Source organism: Vicugna pacos, chromosome 11, assembly GCF_048564905.1.
Source record: "Vicugna pacos chromosome 11, VicPac4, whole genome shotgun sequence".
In the NCBI taxonomy this organism is placed as follows: domain Eukaryota; kingdom Metazoa; phylum Chordata; class Mammalia; order Artiodactyla; family Camelidae; genus Vicugna; species Vicugna pacos.
In genome coordinates this window covers 19,291,998-19,299,913 of record NC_132997.1, presented here as the reverse complement: position 1 = coordinate 19,299,913, position 7,916 = coordinate 19,291,998, and the positions used below count along the sequence as shown (strand labels likewise).

Below are 7,916 nucleotides of genomic sequence, written 5' to 3'. Positions count from 1 at the left end.
GTTCTTTCTCTCTCTCTTCTCTTTCTGGTACCTCTATAATGAGAATATTAGTAAGCTTCATGTTGTTCCAGAGTTCTCTTAAATAATTTCTTTTTCTGCTATTTGGTTATTAGTGGATAGAAATGCCACTGATTTCTGTATATTAATTTTGTATCCTGCAACATTACCAGATTCATTGATGAGCTCTAGTAGTTTTCTGGTTGCTTCTTTAGGGTTGTCCATGTATAGTACCATGTCATCCACAAACAATGACAGTTTTACTTCTTCTTTACCGATTTGGATTCCCTTTATTTCTTTTTCTTCTCTGATTGCTATGGCTCAGGCTTCCAAAACTACGTTGAATATAAGTGGTGAGAGTGGGCATCATTGTCCTGTTTCTGATGTTACAGGAAATGCTTTGACCTTTTCATCATTAAGTGTGATATTAGCTGTGTGTTTGTCATATATGGCCTTGATTATGTTGAGGTATGTTTCATCTGCACCCCATTTCTGGATAGTTTTCATCATAAATGGATATTGACTTTAATCAAAAGCTTTTTTGCACCTATTGAGATGATCACACAGTTGTTATTCTTCAGTTTGTTAATGTGATGCATCACATTGATTGATTTGTGGATATTGAAAAATCTTTGTATCCCAGGGATAAATCTCATTTGATCATGGCATATGATCCTCTTAGTGCATTGTTGGAGTCCATTTGCTAGTTTTTATTGAGGATTTTTGCATCTATACTCATAAGTTATATTGGCCTGTGATTTTCTTGTTTTTTGATATCTGTCTTGTTTTGGTATCAGGGTGAGTGTGGCCTCATAGGATGAATTTGAAATTTTTCCTTCCACTTTAATTTTTTGGAATAGTTTCAGAAGGTTAGATGTTAACTCTTCTGTAAATTTATGTTAGAATTCACCCGTGAAGCCAACTAGTCCTGGACCTTTGCTTGTGGATATTTTAAAATTACTGACTTAATTCAGTACTGGTAATTGGTCTACTCATATTTTCTATTTCTTTCTGATTCAGCCTTGGCAAATTGCACCTTTGTAAGAAATTGTCCATTTCTCCTAGGTTGTCCTTTTTGTTGGCATATAGTTGCTCATAGTAGCCTCTTATGATCCCTTGTATTTCTGTGATATTGATTATGACTTCTCCTTTTTTATTTTATTAAATTGGGCCCTCTCCCTTTTTTCTTGATGAGTCTAACTAAAGGTTTATCAATTGTATTCATCTTTTCAAAGAACCCACTTTTAGTTTCATTGATTTTTTTGTCTTAATTTCATTCATTTCTGCTATGAAATTTATGATTTCTTTTCTTCTACTAGCTTTGGGTTTTCTTTGCTCCTCTTTCTCTAGCTGCTTTACATTTAAGTTTAGGTTGTTTATTTGAGATTTTTCTTGTTTCCTGAGGTAGACTTGTATTGCTATAATCTTGCCTCTTAGAACTGTTTTTGCTGCATCTCAAAACTTGTGTATTGTTGTGTTTTCATTTTCATTGATCTCAAAGTATTTTCCAATTTTCTCTTTGATTTCTACAGTGATTCATTGATTGTGTAGTGGCATATTGTTTAGCCTCCACGTATTTGCAGTTTTTGCATTTTTTTTTCTTGTAGTTGATTTTTGACCTTATAGCCTTGTGATCAGAAAAGGTTCTTGGTATGATTTCAATTTTCTTAAATTACTGAGGCTTGCTTTGTAATCCAATATGTGATAGATTCTGGAGTTTATTCCATGTGCATTTGAGAAGAATGTGTGTTACGTTGCTTTCAATTAGAATGCTCTTAGATATTAATTAAGTCCATCTGGTCTAATGTGTCATTTAGGGTCTGTATTTCCTTATTGGTTTCTGTCTGGATGTCCATTTATATAAGTAGGTGTTAAGGTTCCTCATAATTATTGTGTTATTGTTGATTTCTCCTTTTATGTTTGTTAAAAATTGCCTTATATATTGAGGTGTTCCTTTGTTGCGTGTGTATATATTTACAGTTGTTATACCTTCTTGGACCGGTACCTTGAGTATTATGTAGAATCCTTTTGTGACTCTCATAACAGTCTTTATTTTAAGATCAATATTGTTAGATATATGTATTGCTACTCCAGCTTTCTTTTGGTTTCTGTTTGTATGGAATTTTTGTTTTTCCATCCCCTCACTTTCAGCTTGCATGTGTCTCTAGGTCTGAAGTGGGTCTCTTGTAGACAGCATATACATCCGTCTTCTTTTTGTATCCAGTCCGTCACTGTACATTTTTTGGTCAGAGCAGTTAATCCCATTATATTTAATGTAATTATCAGTATGTATATTCTTATTACCATTTTGTTAATTGTGTTGGGTTAATCTCACAGATTCCACTCATATCAAAATTTCTTAGGTCTTTTTGCCTTCAGCCAGGTTTTACATACCTTTGTATATAGTTAGATTCTTTAGTCACATTCTACATTCTATTCTGGGATACACTGATCTCCTAGCTATTTTTAACTTGTATACATCAATATTTGGTTTTTGTGCTGTAAAGTTCTGTGGGTTTTGACACACATATAACATGTACCTGTTTTTAAATTATGCAGATGGTTTCACCAAGCTAAAAAATCCTCAAAGCTTCACCTAGGAAACTGATCCCTTCCTCTTGTTCCCTGAACTCCTGGCAACCACTGATCTGTTTATAATATATATCATTTTGCTTTATTCAGAATGCTATATAACTAGAATTGTACAATATGTAGCCTTTTCTGATGGGTTTCTTTAACTTAGTGATATTCATTCAAGATACATTTGTGTATTTTCGTGTCTTGATGGCTCATTCTCTTATTCAGTAATATTCCATTGTATGGATGTACCACTGTTTGCTTACCCATTCATGTACTCAAGGACATCCTGGTTGCTTTTAGTTTTTGGTAGTATTGAGTAAAGCAGTTGTAAACATTTATGTGTTGAATTTTATATGTATATAGCTTTGAAATATTTAAATACCTAGGAGTGCAGTTGCTGGATTTTATGGTAATACTATGAACTTTGTAAAACACAGCTAAATTGTCTTCCAAAGTGGCTCTACCATTTTCCATTCCCAGCAGCCTTGCATGAGAGTTCCTGTTACTCTGCATCCTCACCAGCAACTGGTACTGTCAGGTTTTAGTTTAGTCTCTTTGAAAGCTGTGTAGAGATAACCCATCGCTTTGTTAATTTTCATTCAATTTTCATTCAACAAATGGTGTTGAACAATTTTTTACATGCTGATTTACTGTCTGAAAATCTTCAGTAGTTGTCTGTTCAGATCTCTTGTTCATTTTAAATCAGATTGTGTTCTTATTGTTGAATTTTTTTGTATATTTTGAATACAATATATATAATGTATATTCTGCTACTGTTCAGTAAAGCATTCTGTAATTGTAAATTTTACCTTTTTAGTTAATGGTGATGCTCAGTTCTTCCACATCCCTGCTGGCTTTCTTTTTCCTAGTTGAATCCAGTACTAATAGAGGAGGGTTGAAGTCTCTAATTATATTTGTAGGTTTCTTTATTTCTCCTTAACTTCACGCTCTTTATTCTGTGCATTTTAAAACTCTTTTTTTAGGTATATGTACATTTAGGAATCTACATCTTCTTGGTAAACTGATAAGTTTATTATGCAATGTTCTTATTCTTGGTAATTTTCATTCTTTGAAGTATACTTCTTTGTATTAATATATTCACTTGAGTATTACTTTGATTAGTGTTTGTATGCTATATCATTTATCATTCTTTCATTTATAACCACTGATATTATATTTGACATTGGTTTCTCAAAAACCACATATAGTTTGACTATGCTTTATTTATTTGTTTGGATGTTTCTTTTATTTTGACAACTTCAGTATGTTTTATTGTGTTATAGATACATAAAGTTTATCCTCTTAACCATTTTAAGTGTACAGTGTAAAAGTGTTAACCAAATGCATATTGTTATGTAACACATCTCTAGAATTTTTTCATCCTACAAAACTCAAATTCTATATTCCTTAGGAAGCTAACTTTCCTCTCCTGACAACCACCATTCTACTTTCTTTTTCTAAGAGTTTGGCTGCTCTAGATAACTCTTATAAGTAGAATCTTACCATATTTATTGTGAGAGTCTGTCTTTTAAATGATGAGTTTAGGTCATTTAAAATTAATGTAATTATTGATATGTTTGGATTTAGATCTACCATTTTATTAAGTGATTTATGTGTTTTTCCTCTGTCTTTCCTTTGTTTCCCCAAATCCTGCCTTCATTTTGAGTTATTTGAATACTTTTATCATTTAACTTTATTGACTGTGATTTTTAGGATGTCTTGTATAAATAGTTTTTGATGGTTTCTTTGAAAATTACAGTTTACATATTTAACTTTTCACAGTCACATTGAAATGAATACTTTCATCCTTAAGTGGAATTTTGTCTTAAAACCATGTGAATCTCTTTAACCCCTTTAGGTTGTAGTTGTATTATATATTACATCTGTACACATTAAAAAACCTGCAGATAGTGTTATTATTTTTTCTGTTTTCAACCATCAACTGCATTTTTAAGAACTTAAGAGAATAGCCTATTATATATACCATGACAATTACCATTTCTCTTGCTTACTATCCCTAAGATACTATTATTTTCTGGTATCATTTCCCTTCAATCTGAACTTCCTTTAGCAATTCCTTTACAGCAAATCTGCTGGCAACAAATTCTCTTAGTTTTCCTTCATCTGAGAACACTTTCATTTCGCCTTCATGCCTAGGGTCTTTTTTACTAAATATAGATTTTCAAGCTGACAGTTCTGTTCTTTCAGCAACTGAAAAATATCATGCCTCTTCCTTCTGTAGTTTCTGGTTAGTCATTCAAATTGTTCTTCTCTTACAGGTAATATGCCATTTTTTCTGATTGATTTCAGTTTTTTATGTTATATCTTGAATTATATTTTTTCAGTACTGAAATTCTGCTGTCCTTCTGGGACTCTGATGGCAGGGATGTTATGCCTTTTGTTATTTTCTCACAGGTTCCTCTGGCTGTGTTAATTTGTCTTAAATATCTTTTTCCAGGTTAAATAATTTCTATTGATCTATTTTCAGTTTCACTGACAATTTCATCTGTTATGCACTTTATGCTTTTGAGCTCATTTAGTGAGTTTTATACTTCAGTTATTAAATTTTTCAGTTCAAATATTTCCTTTTGATTTTCTTTTTAATTTAAGGAGTGATGAGAGCTTTGTTAGCACTCAGCAGACTGGCCAATGGGTGGGCTGACAGGCCAATGGTCAGGTGTATGCACAGGCAGCAGGGGACACATGGGAAGGTGAGCATGCGTCAGGCAGGTAGGCAGGCAGCAAGCAGGAAGGATGCAGCTGGGGGCTGCCCTGTGAGGGGTGTGGCATCCCTCCAGCTGCTGCCTGCTGGGGCCTCAGTCTGTGGCTTAGAACTCGGTGCCCATCACCCAGAAAGCTGGCCTGCCTTAGGCAGGCATTGATGAAGACAAGCCTGGCCTCCTTTTGTAGCTGGACCTCCTTTAGTGCAAATATGGAAGTAGTGTCAGGAAGTTTGTGGATGCGCTTCCACAGACTGAGCAAGAAAAGAAGTTTCATGGCATCCTCTGCGGAGATCCAATTGCGAACTTCAAGCTGCAGCAGCTTGGTGAGGAGGTCAGCCCCGCCACTGTCAAGTCTACAGCAAGGACAAGGGGACTGGGGATAGCAGTATGTCTTGAACTCTTCACTGGACAGGATGCCTGGCCACGTCTCCTCAGTTGGGGCTCCCAAGACGCGGAAGATGAAGTGCAGCTGTTCCTCCACCGTGGAGCCCGGGAAGAGGGGCCGGCCCGTGGCCATCTCATAGAAGATGCAGCCCACACCCGACATGCGAATCTGAGAGGAGTAGTCCGTGGACCCGAGCAGGATGTTGGGGGCTGGTACACAGCATTACAACCTAATTGGAGTAGGTCCTCATTGGAACTGACTCGGACCGGGCCAGGCCGAAGTCGGCCAGCTTGAGCTCTCCTCTCTCGTTGATGAGCAGGTTCTGGGGCTTGAAGTCTCGGTGTAGCACCTTCTGCCGGTGGCAGCAGCCCAGGCCACGGATCAGCTGGAACAGGAAGAGTTTTGCATTGTGCATGTTGATGACGTTCCCACAGCCATCCAGGTACTGCGTCAGGTCCTTGTCCAGGTAGTCAAAAGACAAGTGTGAGCGACCTCTCTGAGGATAATGTCGTGTAGTGGGATGATGCTGGCGTGTTTGAGTTCCTTGAGCAGGGACGCTTCCCACATGGCGGTGCAGGGCGCCCCCTCTTTGTGTTCAGTCTGATCTCCCTGGGCGCCACAAGGTTGTCTGTGAGCTTGCTTTTGCCTTTGCAGACGGTGGCATATGTACCCTGTCCGAGCTTGTCCAACTTGATGTAGGTCTCCAGTTTCCCAAAGTCGATCTCAGGCAGGCTGACACGGCGGAGGTGGCAGCCGAGGGGCTTGTCAAAGACGGGGATATTGGAGTCAACTTCTCAAGGGAGCCATCGGGCAGCCGGATGGGGGCTGCTAGTGATGGGCGCTTGTTGACGTCCTCCGTGGAGATCTTGCACGGGGGTGCGGGTGTGAGGAGGTGAAGGGGGTGAGGGGTGGGGGGTTGCACATGCGCACCCTCCCTGGTGCCTGCCCCTCACGCGAGGGCGCGGCGGAAGCTTGCCCCCTCTCCCCGCCGACCGCACCTTCCAGTCCCCGTGTACAACCTCTGGTGCGGAGCTGGGCGGGCCGCGTCCAGAGCGGGGCTCCCCAGGGGCAGCTCGTGTGGGGGCCTCTCCAAGGTCACCGCCGCCGCCGCTCTCACCCAGGCCAGTCTGTTCAGGGGCACCACTGGTCTTGTCTACACCTCGGCCGCCCCGAGTGTCACTGACAGCCGCCTTTTGATCCTCTTCAGCGGATCCGCGGCGCCCGGCGGGGGCGCGCGAGCCACCTCAGCGCCGCGGGGTCGGCAGGACGGGCTGAGGCCGCGCGACCTTCTTCCCCTCCTTCCCCTCCTGTTCGCCGCAGGCGCACGTCCCAGGGGTCTTAGGCGTGGCTGCCGGCCTGGGCCGCCGCCTGCTGAGGAGGAGGAGGAGGAGGAGGAGGCGGCGGCGTCCCGCTCAGCCGGCCCTGCGCTCGGCCGCTGCGGGCAGCGGCCCCGGGCTCCTCGGCGCCGGCTCGAGTCCGAGAGCTCCCGGCGGCGCGCGGTTCAGGGCCGACCGCTGGCGGAGACGCGGCGGACCCCCTTCTGATCCTTCTTTATACCTCATTTCTGAGTCCTCCAACCTATTAATTTTAGGAGTGCTTGCAATTTCTCGTTAGAATATTTTAAATAACTTACTATTTTAAAATCTTTGCCAGGTAATTCTAATAACTTTGTCATGTCAATGTTGATGTTTGTTGATCGTCTTTTCCCGTAAGAATTGAGAGTCTCCTGTTTCTTCATATGCTGAGGAATTTTGGACTGCTATATCATGCTTTCATACACGGAGGTTTTTTTTTTTAATCCTTTGAATAAAGTTGGTATGTTTGTTTTGGCAAGAAATTTATGTGGTTAAATTCAGGCCACAGGTTTCAGCCCGTCTTCTTTGGCTCTGGGTTGAATGTCAATTCAATTTCAACGCTTTTGCAGAGCTATTCAGATCTGTCCCACAAGTGCACGTCCAGCGGCCGGCTGGGTCTGACCAGAAGTCTTTCTGATAATCAGGTTTAACAAGTCTTTATTATACTGATTAGTATCAGGTCCAGACATGCACACAAAGTTTGGGGTTAAATTTTCTAAGATTATTTAAAAATTTACTGAGATTTCTTTCATGAGGTCTCCCCTCATCGTAACCTCCCCAGTACACTTCATGTCCCTGGAGTACTTCTTTCAGGTTCTGTATTCAGAAGAACAGGGCCGTAGTTATTCTGTGCTGCTTACTTTTGTGACCAAGAGG

General features: G+C 40.4%; 1 pseudogene; it reads right to left on the bottom strand.

The window, feature by feature from the left end:
• Positions 1-5,405: 5,405 nt before the first annotated feature.
• LOC140699883 (cyclin-dependent kinase 16 pseudogene) lies at positions 5,406-7,186 on the bottom strand (annotated as a pseudogene).
• Between the last annotated feature and the right edge of the window lie 730 nt (positions 7,187-7,916).